Raw genomic sequence first — 13,924 nt, 5'->3', positions numbered from 1 at the left:
AGAGCTGGATCTGTTCAGCCTGGAGAAGAGAAGGCTGAGAGGGGATCTTATAAATTCTCATATATATCCAAAGGGTGAATGTCAAGATGATGAGACCAGACTCCTTTCAGTAGTACCCAATGATAGGATGAGGGGCAATGAGTACAGGCTAAAGCATAGAAGGTTCCAGCTGACTATGAGGAAAAACTTCTTTACTTTGAGGGTGCCAGAGCACTGGAACAGGCTGCCCAGAGAGATTGTGGAGTCTTCTTCTCTGGAGACATTCAAAACCTGCCTGGACACATTCCTGTACAATCTACTCTAGGTGAACTTGCTTTAGCAAGTGGGTTGGACTAGATGATCTCAGGAGGTCTCTTCCAGCCCTAACCATTCTATGATACTGATATTCTGTGATTTTCCAGATTAAATGCCACCTGAACCTGTTTATTTAAAACAACAGAACTTAAATAATAAAATATTTCAAAACCTTAGGCATAAAAAAATGTTGACCATCAAATTACAATGAAAGATTATCTTAGGGAACAAGAGAATGAAGGCTCTTTAGGCCATGATTAGGCCATGTGAGTGTAACCTGGTGTTTTGGGGGAATTTGCCTATGAGGTAATTTAAATAATCCTAGTTCTTGTTATGAAACTGCTGTGTTGTTAAACTTCAATGCATAGCTAGCCATCAGAAAATCAATTTTCCAACACCTCACCCCACCCTTTTGGAAAAAAAGTTATAGCATAAACAATATATCACTAACAAGTGGATGAACAGCAGTTGAACTAAAGATAATACCCAATGGAAAACCTGTTTATCTCTGGGGAAGTACACACAAAAAATTGGAAAATCCCCAAACCAAAGAACAAAGAAGCTTTCTTTTGTAGTAGCGGGCTTCTTTTTATTGAGGGTACGGTAAAACAAAGAAAGGGAAAAACCATAGGATAGAAGAGGATTTAGGAAAAAAGTTTTATGGGGGAAGAGGAACTTGCCCAACCTTACGGAACAGCAAAGACAGGCAGAACAAGTGTTTTGACCCAGACTCATAGCTACACTTCTGCTGCACCCACCCTGAGGAAATAGCAGTGGGAACAACCTGCAGAGGTTTCTGTGCTCTATAGTTGTGTTTCTCCAGTGCAGTAAACAGTGTCAGAGAATATTCCGAAGGACTGGAACTTGCTCTTCTTCATCCTGCTACACTGTCAGTATGGTCCCTGACATGGGACCTCTTCCCAGAAGACTCCTCTTACATGAGAGAGCCCTTTCCAACCAGGCAGGTTGGATGGGGCCACCCTGTTTTGTTTATTGTTATAGCTGTGAGCCATGCTGGCTACAGAGCCTAAGAGCAATATTAGAGTTGATCACTTTACTGGTGGACATGTAGTGTTTCCTTCCACATATCTTTTGTGGGTTCTTAGTCCCTCCTCAAGTTCCCTTCTATATTGCAATGAGCAAGCATGTTTGTTTAACATGCTATGTCAATGGTATGGGAGATGTTCACTAGCAAGTTCCTCTCGTAAGAAAATTTGCCTTTGTTGCATTTTCAATAGCAATTTAATACTTTTAATAAAAAAATGCAAGGTAAATCAGAAAGATACATTTTCACTGATTGTGTCTCTTGTCCCGTGTAAGGGTGGCCTTGCAAAACTTTCAGTGAAAGAGATGGTCCAAAGATCTATTCACATACTGGGATGGATGGATGCTACTTAAAACAAAGGGTAATGTACAGTCAATGAGTGGCCAGCCTATGTTAATAATAGGTTGGAGGTAGTCTTTTGCTGTTTTGTTCCCCATAATTGTTTTGTTTGTCCAGACTCTCAACATTCATGGTAGTCTTGAACACTTCTATGTAATTTCCAATTAAGAAATAAATGGCTTCCAGTAGAATTACCAAAAGAGTCGTGTCCATCCAAATATGTAAGTAACTTAACCTTGACATCTCAGCATACCAAGATCCCTGTGTCCAGCTTCAGGAATAATGTGTTCTTGATACTTTACAGGAATGCACCCCAGCACCTTCCAGATCACAGTAAGCTCTGTTGATGGTTCTGTGTTGAGCTTCCCAAAGCTAATGGACATATGTGCCACCTCCCACTGTCCCACTGTAGCTTATGAACCTGCTGGTCTCCTGCTTTGTCCCACCCTCAACCACCATTTCAGCCACTGTCTAAAGTGACAGGCTCTGCAAGGAAAATACACCTGGTGGCTCACTAGCAGTGTTTTTCTCATCTTTTTACAAAAGTTGCCTTTCATACACAAAAGTTTTGCAACCTCTGTTGTTTACCTTAGACCCATAAATATGTGCACGCTTTCTCAGATGAGCAAAATCATTTAGTAATGTTCAGGTGCTAAATGAATAGCTTCACAAATGCCTTCAAGTCCTAGACCTTTGCTGCAGCACCCTTTCTCTTTCCTTGCCAGGTAATTCTTCATCCATGATTTTCATCACACCTTCTCCTTCCTGCAGGCCCAGGCCATGACTGAAAATTGATGGTGTTCATCACAAGGAAGAATCTTGTTTAACTGGGTGGCCCTTTGAAATCCAAGGTGGTTGCATACACACTGATACACATACCACCAGAGACTGAAGGCACTTTGACCTTCAGATGTGACAGAGATAAAGGAATAGTCAGTGTAACACAGTGGGAAGGAGATTGTCTATTTATCTACAATTTTTCCCTTGTTTTATGTTCTAAATTACTCATTTGTGCTACTTGGACAAGGTGAAAACTCCACCCATTGTGCCCATAGTGTGAATGGCTTTTCTTGTGACACTTCCACATCTCACAGTGTATTGTATAAAAAGGTCCCAAAAGACCTACACGGTCTTTTGCCAGTAGAAGTGCAAGTAATGAGAACATGCACTGTGGCGACAAACACTTTGGCCTGTGGTGCTCTTGCAGCTTGATTTTGTCATCACAGATGATGAATCAACAGAAGTATGAGTTCCAAATTCTGTAACACAGAGGAAGTTTGAGTTAAATTAAATTCTGTTCTCATAATACAAATTAACTGGAAAATAATGACAGAGATCATATTATGAATTATAAGTCTGAATCACACCCCAAAACTGGCAACAATCACTTTTAGGGGGACAAACATTTTGTACCTTTGGGAATACTCACACTGGAGATAATGCAATGTTCTTCAGTTAATATTGGTTGCTCACAGCCTATGGTCTGTTATCCAGATGACTAAATCACAAATGCATGCTCAAAGCTCTAATTTAGACTTGTCTTGGCTGTCTCTGTACACACTGTATCTGTCATGTTTAGCTACTGCTGATATTTTGCTATCAATACGAGTGAATCATCCTCTGAATCACTACAGATTTTCTCTCAGAGCTCTTTTAAGAGCCATTATAATACTGTTATTCTGAATGTCAGCTCTCAATTAACTGAAAGGGCTGAAGTCAGTGGTAAGACTCACCAACAGCTGGAAAGGACTCCAAAGTCACATGGTAAATCAGCTTTCCAGCACTCCTCTTTTCTTTTTGTTTTCTCCTCCCTGTTTGCTTGTCCTGCTCACTATGTCAGATTCATAAGACTTTGGGATAGGGAATTTCTCTGGTTAGTGAATCTGCAAAACATTATCTATTCCCAGATAGTGGAAATAAATTTGAAAAGCGAAGACAGTATCCTACCCCAGCTGAAGCAGGTATCTTCATGTTCTTTGAAAATACTTCCTGGAAACTTTAAGACATAAAAGTTTCCCTGCTGAAACAAAACCAAGACCCTAGTCATGTAGGATTGTCACCTGAATTTGAATCCATGTTTTAAGATCAGCTCTGATTCCTAACCGTATTTTCATTCACCAGCCTTGATTTCTTACTATTTTTTTCTGTAAGACTGGATGTTTATACAATGTTGTTCATAAGAGAGACACATACCACAGAACAGTTAAATGAAACACCTGACGGAATACACTTTTCTAAAAATTTTCCAATAGTTATATTTTTCAAATAAGTTTATTGATTTCACTATTTTTTTTCAATTTGAACAAGAAGAAATCAATATTTTGAAGTGATTAATTATTAGCATAAGTAATAGAATTCTCATTAGAATTAATATTTAGTATAGCAAGAAGTTGTGGCTCATTTGGTTTCCAAGCTGGAATAGTGATGCTTTTAAAACACCAGAATTTCCTTTAAAATTAAAAATGCTTATTTTCAACTTGTTCCATGTAACAATACATTGGTGGAACAAACCATCGTAGGGCATCATGTTTTGTTTCACACAGCACATACAAGGACTTTTGCCTAAGGCAATAATCCATGGCATAAATACCTAGACAACCAGAAATACAAGCCTGTAGCCAAAGAATGTTAATGTTTCCAGGATGGTTATGCCCACATGGATTATGTTGGAAGGCCTTCCAGGACCACAGAGTGCTGTGAGTGGCAACCTGCAGCTCTCAGCGTTGTTGCTTCTTGTATGTGACTAGAGGACCCCTAGGGCAGCTGGAGAGGCAGACTGGTGCAGAGCTTGACCCACATCAGTCCGTCCTGCTGTGATATATTCTACATCTCTCCTGCTATCCCTGACATATCTTTTCAAATGACCAGCTAATCAGACCTCAACAAGGAACAAGCAGAAAGAGCTCACCAGCTGGTAATGCTTTTTATCGCATCTGTAAATCAGTTCTACATTTCAGTTTCTGCAAGCTTTACACAGCACATGGTAAGAGGCACTGTGCCTTCCATCACTCTGAATTAACAGTGATAATAATAATGTTTAACCTTTGTAGAGCTCTTTCTATCTTCACAATGCTTAACTAACATTAGCTAATCACATTACAATAGCTGGGCTGTTTATCATTCCTGCTTTTTACAGTGCCATGAATAATCTGATAATTATTTCTCTAGCTCATATAAATAGCTTGTCCACTCTCCTGTCATTTTCTATTTTGCTTAAGCTATAAATATCTGATATGAACTGAAGAAATGAAGAGGTTTGTCAGGCTCATCCTGAACTAAAGCATTTAATTGCATTAACCTGGTAGATCTAAGAGTAAATATAAGTAAACTCCATGCATTCTTTTACTGTATTTTTACATTTATGTCCCTAATTATAGGCGTCTGCTAAGGATTATATTGTTTGAGAATGAAAATATGTGAACTGTTTTGTCTGGAATCTGTTCATATCAATTATTTAAAAGCACTCTGTATTTATTGTTTCAAACATTAAGTACTGACATAGTTTGCCAATGCCATACTGTAGTAATGTATACGCTATAGTGGTCATAGACTGTGGATAAGCAGCTTGCAGTTCAGTATTCAAATTCCGATTTATTGTGAGAAGCAGCAAAGGCTGTGTCTTTCCCACATCCTCATCAAGAAATATATAACTTCCAGCTTCAGATAATCAGCAGAAGGATCAGGAAATATGGATTGCAAACTTCCACATTTTATCCAGGGTTAGCTATTCATGTGGAATGACCACTCTATAGCAAATAAATGTATTTCTATATTCAGAAGTGAAACTAATTTATTTGACAAATAAATGTTTGTACTCTACTTTTCCAGTGGAACAGAACTATTGCATTATCTCATGAGATCTACTGTGGTTTGGATCATGGTTGCTTTTCAGCGGGATTGAGATTCTCAGCTGGAGAGAATGCAAACTGTTTTGCATTGGTAGTGTATTTTCTTTGGGATCCTGACTCCTGATTTCTATTTTAAGATCCAATTGCTTTGAGCTTTCGTTCCTGGGCCTCTGTACTTCACACTCCTTGCATTATAGGGGCCCAGCCTTATCTAAGATAGACACAAACTATACTACATCCTTACTGCCATCTGCAACAGAATCAGTTATCTCTGCCTCAGTCTCTAAGAGACAAACAGATCCCATTATTATTCCTTTATTAATACAGTTTTGCGTGGATGGTGCTTTATAAGGAGAAGATGAGTCACTGTTCCAAGAGGTTTCACCCTATAAATTAGATGTGGCAAAAGCAATGACGACAGTAAAATGATTGGGGAAGGAATACATTTTAATATATGAATTTATTGAAAGATTTTATGACAAACTCCCTTTATGTTCATATCTTGTTTGTCCAAGATATACAACTCAAACCCAAAAGATAAGGGACTATGTCCATTCCTCTTGTAAACTCAGCTCTTCTGTAAGTGCAGAGAGAACAGGACTTGTTCCTAAGAAGATACTGCAGCACTTTGACAACAAAAATTATTCACAGCCACCAAAAGAGATATTAAAATGAATAATGACTCATCTCAACAAGCACTGAACTGCAGTCTTAATCCCAATCCTAGGGGAAGAAGGATAACAGTAATAATGCTCCCATGTGCGAAACAAACAATTACTTACCGGGAAAAATGGTGGTTTTGGCTGTCCTGCCTGTACACTGTTAGTATCTTGTACACCTGTACAAAAGAACATAAAGTGTTTATCTTCCTAGGTACTTCTTGCAATGGTAAAGTTAGATGTACTTTATTCCTTCAAACCGAATTAGTACAAAACAAAGTATTTCAGTGCTTGTCATCTGGGCGGTCACACAGCTCAAGATAGCAATGTTTTATTGAAAAGAAGTAACAAGATACCTAAGAGGAAGAGAAGGTGACATCAAGAGGAACCATCAGCAATCCCAGACAGTTTCTGTCTTGTTTTCCTGTAACAGACACCTACCTTGCAAGTCCCGCAGTTCTATGTAGACCCATCAGGAGACCACCGATGCAGACCAGGCCGGCTCTGTGGGATGCAGAAGGCATGGCAGAGAAGCGGCTCCCAGCAGCACATCAGGCTGCCTGCCTCATTTCCTCTGGCAGATCTGGAAGAAATTCAGGTTGGGATGAGCATGGGTGAACTGTAAATAAGAGGAGTGTGTTTGTCTCTGTCTGGAAGGTTTTCTGTGTGTGAGACAGTCATGCATGAAGCATGGTGTTTCTTCAGGACCACCCTGTGTTGTTTTGAATGGTGTTCACAGAAACCTGACTGTGAGGGTAGTAAACAAAGGGAAGGCTGTGGCTGTGTCAGGAGAGCAGCTGCTCTCACTCTGGAGAAGCTCCCATTAATTGACCATGTGCTTATTGTGTGTTCCTACATTGCCACCCTCTGACAAACCGGTGGATTAAAACACTGCTGTCCAACGGACAGCTGAGGTTCGAGCAAGGCGTGTTCATGAAGTATGAGCCTGAATACAAGATGTTGGAAATGCATTGTTACTACCATGGTTTGGCTTGAATTTAATATATTTCAGGTTCTTTACTGAGTCTTATTGGATATTTCTCATCTATTTCTGTACAAGAAAGATTTGTTTAAAAGCTGATTTGGGGATGTGTAGCAGAAAGGAAATTCAGCTCAGTGCAAAAACCTAAATCAGTCTTTATGAGTGTTCCCTCAACTTCTGGAGGAATGAAAGATGAGAAGTGGTGCTATCCTGTGTATGATAAAGAAACTAAGTCATTTGCTATACAGGATAAGAGCAGAGAGTATTTATTGGGGGTTCATGGAAGCAGGAATACCAAAACTTTAAGGCAAAACCACCCAGTACATTGGAAACAGATGCTGTGAATAATAATCCATGTATAAGAATAGCAACAATTGCTGCATCATCACATTAAAACTGGCTGTTTCCCACATATTGAGAGGTATAGTCTGTCATCCTGACCTACCTTTCCACCAAGAGTATGCCTGTGAAAATCTAAGATTTGTATCCCTGTGAACATCAAATTGTACGACACCTAAAAGGCACAAAATTCAGGGCACAGAATAAACACTTTAAACTTCTTGTATAAAATGTGAAAGGTAATTTTATGTAATGATTATCTTCAACCAGAATTTCTTGCATCTAATAGAGTAATGCATGAAGAATAGCAAAAACCAAAAACCTATGTATTTGTTTTTTGAATAGGGGAGATTACATATACTGTGTATGGCGTTTTACTTGATACCTTCTTATTAGTAGAAGAGAGCTGTCAATGAACTGAAAAGAGCACAATAGAGGTTTACCAAGACAGTTGTGAGGATGGAGCATGGCATACAACGAAAAGTTGAAAGAACTCATGGGACAATGCCTTGTGCAATCTGGTCTGTTCTTTTCTTTCAAGGTTGGACCAGATAACCTCTTAAGGTCCTGTCCAGCTTACATTTTTCTGTGATTATGACATACTTTCATGGGCACATGGACAGTGTTGTTCCACCTTATGCATGTCACATTATGTCCCTTCTCCTCTCAGACACGGGTGGTGCTGCCAGAGAGCTCCCTGCTTCAGTGTCAGTGACAAAGACGAGCTTTGAATCCACTGCAAACATGGTGTGTTGGTCATAAGATAGAGGACTCCTTGCTGTTTTGTTTTGTCAGGTTGTTTTAACAAAATGCAAAGTTTAAATTGTAAAATGTCCTTTAGACTAGAAATGAGAAATTATGCAGCTGGGTTAGTGGCCACAGAAAATGCCTGGAGAAAAAAAACCCTCTTCATAAGTGAAATTTTTAATAATGTGTTCCTTATCAATATATGGATCTAAGACACACAAAATCTGCTACACAACTTTCACTTCCCTCATGGATGTCACCTTAATTTTGAATAAATAAGATGGTGAAATTTGGCATGGTACCCATAGTGGGCACAACTCGGAAATAAGTATTCTCTCAAATAACTGTTGGGGTTTGGGGTTTTTTTTGGTTGCCTGCCTTTGTGTGTGTGTGTGTCTTCATTTCTTTATTTGTCTATTTTATTTTGTTCTATCATTGTCATCATTATCATTATTCCTATTCTGTGGCTTTATTATGCCTTTGGAAAGAACATCTGAAGCATCAAAAAAGCATTTCTGGATGGAGTTTGTATGAGTCCTGAGCATGAATGAATGTAGACCCTTAAAAAAAAGACGAGCTTAGAATATGATTGTTAGGCTCGAATTCTAGGAATTGACACAGTCTGGTAGTAAAAATACACAAATGTGACAGCTAAAAATAGCTTGATTTCCTTTGATTATGAGAACAGGTGTTTCTGTTTATAAAAGGGAATAATGACTAGATTTTTAATACTGTGTTTATTGCCATATATTTAAATTGAGATGAGAAAATTCTCAATCATGGTTCTCTTCATTTACCCATCTAACGCTATACTTGTTTCTAAAAAATTTTGTACACCTGAAAGCTTTTTAAGCATGCTGTCAGAAAAAGCAGATGCTGAGGACAATGTAATTGAAGTCATTCTTTGATTAAAAATAAAGATTTTGACTGAAATAGGAAATGAGTTTTACAGCTCAAGACATCTAGTAAAGGAATAAAATAATCCTTCTAATTAAGAACAGTCAATGGAAGAGAAAATTCAGATAAATAATAAAATAATTAAGGATAAATATATACAACATTTTTATGAATTATTTTAAAGGAAAATGGAAAAGGCATTTTTTAATAAATAATTCAGAATTAGAAAATATTAGCATGACTGTTTTTAGTGACTGTCTCAAACATTAGAATATGGAGTATTTACTCAGATTTCATATCCAAGAATATGCTTGTCTTAAAACTGAGTTAAAACTCATCATCTGATTTTCTGTCATCTGTAGCTGAAAGCTGACATCCTCCTCAGCTTCTAAATTTGAAAAAAAAAAAACAAAAAACTTGATGTATGAGAATTGCTAAAAGACTATGCAAAGTATATATCTGATGTGGTAAACATGGCTAATGGAAATCCAAGTGAGACTTGACAGCATTATGCTAGATACATAATGATGAATTAAGATCCTTCTCTCTTTTGGATTGTCTGCAACCGACAAGACACAAGAAGAGATAAGAGGAGGTTTGTTGACTCCAAGAGGAGTCAAGAACAAAGCATCGAAGCTGATCCTGGGAAAACATGGAGGGTGGGAGGAAGGTCTTGTTTTAATTTGTCTTGTTTCTGACTATCCAAACCAATTTTAATTGTGAATAAATTAAATTCATTTTCCCCAGGCTGAGTCTGTTTTGCCCATGATGGTAATTGTCAACTGATCTTCCCATTTTTACCTTGACCCATGAGCTTTTCTTTTTTGTCTTCTTGTCCTGCTGCAGGGGAGGACTAAGAGAGTGGCTGGGTGGGTGTCTGGCCACCAGTCAAGGTCAAGCCACTGCAATCACAGAGGATGGTAATGTCATATAAGAATATTAAGCAATGAAATACAGTGGCCTAATCCGAACTAGAGAGCCACTGACACACGTGTTTAAATAATTTTTTCTGAGATTGGTCTTTAGTGATTAAGTAATTACTTCTATCTATAGTAAATATAGCAATCTTGACACATACAGAGAAAGGAAAAAGGTCTCCAGATAAATAGCAAAATGGTACTCATAACCAGAATAGAAAAAAAAAAAAAAATAAATAAAAGGCACATTCAGTGTGATTATTGAAATTGCTGTTTTCTGACATCCTGCAATTTTATTTGCATAGATTTCATAATTTATTGACAAGAGCAGGGAGAACTATATTTACACTATTTCATCATGGAAAAAAAAAAAAGGGTTTTTTTGGCTTTGCAAAACCTAGTTGTCTAATTTTGCTGCCTTTCATAAGAAAAGCTCTGGTCCAAAAAGGAATCATCATAGGAAAAATCAGTCCAAATTTCTCTTGCTTTGGAAAGCTATGAGCATGACAAAGCAGGAGATTATGGCGGAAACTGTTTTGCAACTGTAACTATAGTGGCCTAAGTGAATGCCTGCTCTTATGTGCAAAGATGTCCCAGATGAATACTTTTACTTCAGAAAGTATCATTGTGCTCAAATCCCAGGCAGCTGAACAAAATGTCCTTGGTGTTTTTGTGGCAGACAGTTCATAGTCTCAGTATGTTGTTCTGAAATGGGAGAGAGTAGGTGTACACCAGGGCGTTCACATGATTTCCTGTTTAAAGAGTTATTTTTCTGATGTTCATCTCAACATTCTACCTAGGGTAATTTTTCTCCTAAATTCTCCAAAGCACATGATTAAAGAAGAGGGTTAAATGGTTGATTTAATTAAGTTAAAAGCTTTATCTAAAGTAAGTGCCAGCTACCAAAAAACATTTGGAAAACCTTCAGTTTTATCGTTACTTTCCGGAATGGGCATTCTTCCAGACACTGAATCAAGAGGCAGAAAAACCTGCTTAGAAAACCTTATCGAGTGAATACACATTCTTCTTCTCCCACATCAATGTCTCCCAGATGTCTTGAAGCACAAGCTCTAGCAGCTTCCTGCCTACCCCAAAAACTGGTAAATCTTTTTGAAGATATTAGTGGAAGGAGCATTGTAATAACATCTATAGTATTCCAGACAGGTATAGAGGATCCCACCACAATATGCCCTACACAAAAATGAGAAGTTCTTGTTCTACAGGAGTTATAATCCAAGAATGACAAAAGCAGAACTATTTATCTCAAAAGGCTTAAGTGAAGCAGAAGTTTAAAGAATAGGAAGGACAGAAGCATATTCTCTTTCTGTGCTGTATGTCACCTTGGGAAAACATATGCAACTTTCCCCTCTAGTGAATGGAAGAAGTTCAGAGCCTAGAGCTGCTGCCATATGGATGTGCCTTGTAGGTACAGGTGCCTTGGGCTCCATGCCATCTCTATTTTTTTCTCACCAATTGCTGTATAGCAACCCAGCCAAGCCTGTGTCCCACCTGGTACAATATCTACACCCTACTAGGTACAACCTCTGAATGGCACAACTGAATAGGAACATGCAGCAACATGGGCAGGGGACTTCAAGAGCAGGAATGGCAATACTGACCTCACATAACCTGAACAGCACCTCTGTTAGGATGACTCAGTGTGGCACTAGCATCAGCGATCCTCAATGTTAACCAATGGCACAAGTGGAAGGAGAGGGAGGGTTCAGAAGTAAACAAGTATTTAGGCAATGGAGCCTTTTAAAAGTTCAAGATGCTTTGCTTATACTGTGTCTCAGTGGAAAGGAAGACGCAGCTGAGAAGGGAGATTTGAAGATTAAACAGGCAAAAGTTGAAAAAAAAGGAATAAGACAATTACATTAAATCCAAGCAAACAGGACAAAACAACAAACTGTCAGAAATGAAGGATCATCAATTAACAGCTTCAAAAAAGACAAAGTAGGTGTCAAAAACCAGAAACAAGAAAACAAGCATTCACACAGGAAGACTGAGTTCACCTCCCACTATTTCTTTCTCTAATTCTGGTGTCCTTATTAATGGGATTACAACTAAACCAGTGTGCTGAGAAGCCCAGCTAGGAATGCCAGGTCTCAGCTCCCTCCAGATGGAGACCTGCTCTGTGTGGGTTGGATCACAAGATTTGTTCCAGGGTAGGGAGTGTGCAAACTCGCTTCCCAGGAAAATATGGAAACTTCACTCTGTGTGAAAATATTGAGAATCTATATCTGAATACACAACTCTTTCCTTCAACAGAGTTTTCCATGAGAGACAGTAATCCAGCTCTACATTTTTTAACAGTATACCCTAAAGGTTCTTCCTATGGCTACACATACTTTAAGGATCAAAGATAGAATGTGAGAGAACTGTATTTCACTTACAATGGCAAAATATAATTTCTTCGGTCTCTTCAAGTTTAAAACAGGGATTTGTATGAGCTACATCTTACATCTGTTTTGGGCCCCAAATGGGCATTTTTCCTCACCAACTTAGTGGCCTTCTACGATGGAGTAACTACATCAGTGGACAAAGGAAGGGCTACAGATGTCGTCTATCTGGACTTCTGCAAAGCTTTTGACACCGTCTCCCACAACATTCTCTCTAAATTGGAGAGGTATAGATTTGATGAGTGGACTGTTCAGTGGATGAGGAACTGGCTGGATGGTTTCATCCAGAGAGTAGTGGTCAATGGCACAACGTCTGGATGAACACCGGTGACAAGTGGTGTCCCTCAGGGGTCTCTACTGGGATCAGTACTGTTAAATATCTTCATCAACAGCACAGTGGGATCACGTGCACCCTCAGCAAGCTTGCAGAAAATGCCAAGCTGAGTGGTGCAGTTGACACACCTGAGGGATGGTATGCCATCCAGAGGGACCTGGACAAGCTCAAGAAGTGGGCCCATGTGAACCTCACAAGGTTCAACAAGGCCAAGTGCGAAGTTCTGCACCTGGTTTTGGGCAACCCCCTATACTGATACAGGCTGGGGAATGAAGAGATCAAGAGCAGCCCTGTGGAGAAGGGTATGGGGGTAGTGGTGAATGAAAGATTGGACATGAGCTGGCAATGAGTGCTTGCAGCCCAGAAGGCCAGTTTTATCTCAGGCTGCATCAAAAGGAGAGTGGCCAGCAGGTTGAGGGAGGTGATACTCCCCTCTTCCTGTGCTCTAGTGAGGCCGTATCTGCATCCAGCTCTGGAGCTCCCAGTACAAGAAAGACATGGACCTGTTGGAGAGGGTCCTGAGGAGGCCACAAAAATGATCAGAGGGTTGAGGCTGAGACAGTTGGGGTTGTTCAGCCTGAAGAAGAGAAGGCTCCAGGGAGACCTTATTGTGGCCTTTCAGTACTTAAAAGGAGACTATAAGAAGGATGGGGACAGACTTTTTAGAACAGCACGTAATGAGAGGACAAGAGGCAATGGTTTTAAACTAGAAGAGGGGAGATTCAGGCTAGACATGAGGAAGAAAGTTTTTACAATGATAGTGTTAAAGTACTGGAACAGGTTGCCCAGAAGGGTGGAAAATATTCAAGGCCAAGATGGATGGGGCCTTGAGAAACTTGATCTAGTTGGAGATGTCCCTGCTTATGGCAGGGGCGTTGAACTAGATGAGCTTTGAAGGTCCCTTCCAACCCAAACTATTCTACAGTTCTATGATTTTCATTAAGTAATCAGTATTCAATTGAAAACATGGGCAATGGCTTGTAAGACTTCTACCTTCTAGGTAACTTACTTTTTTTTTTTCCCCCCCATCTTTTTTATTTTTGTCATCTCAAAACTTGTCTGGAAAGTCAGGGAGAAAAACATCATTCAAAATGAGTGAGCTGCAGGCCTGCACTGCCAAA

The sequence above is a fragment of the Streptopelia decaocto genome (assembly GCF_964273445.1).
Source record: "Streptopelia decaocto genome assembly, chromosome: 1".
NCBI lineage: Eukaryota > Metazoa > Chordata > Aves > Columbiformes > Columbidae > Streptopelia > Streptopelia decaocto.
Note: the sequence above shows the minus strand (reverse complement) of the source record.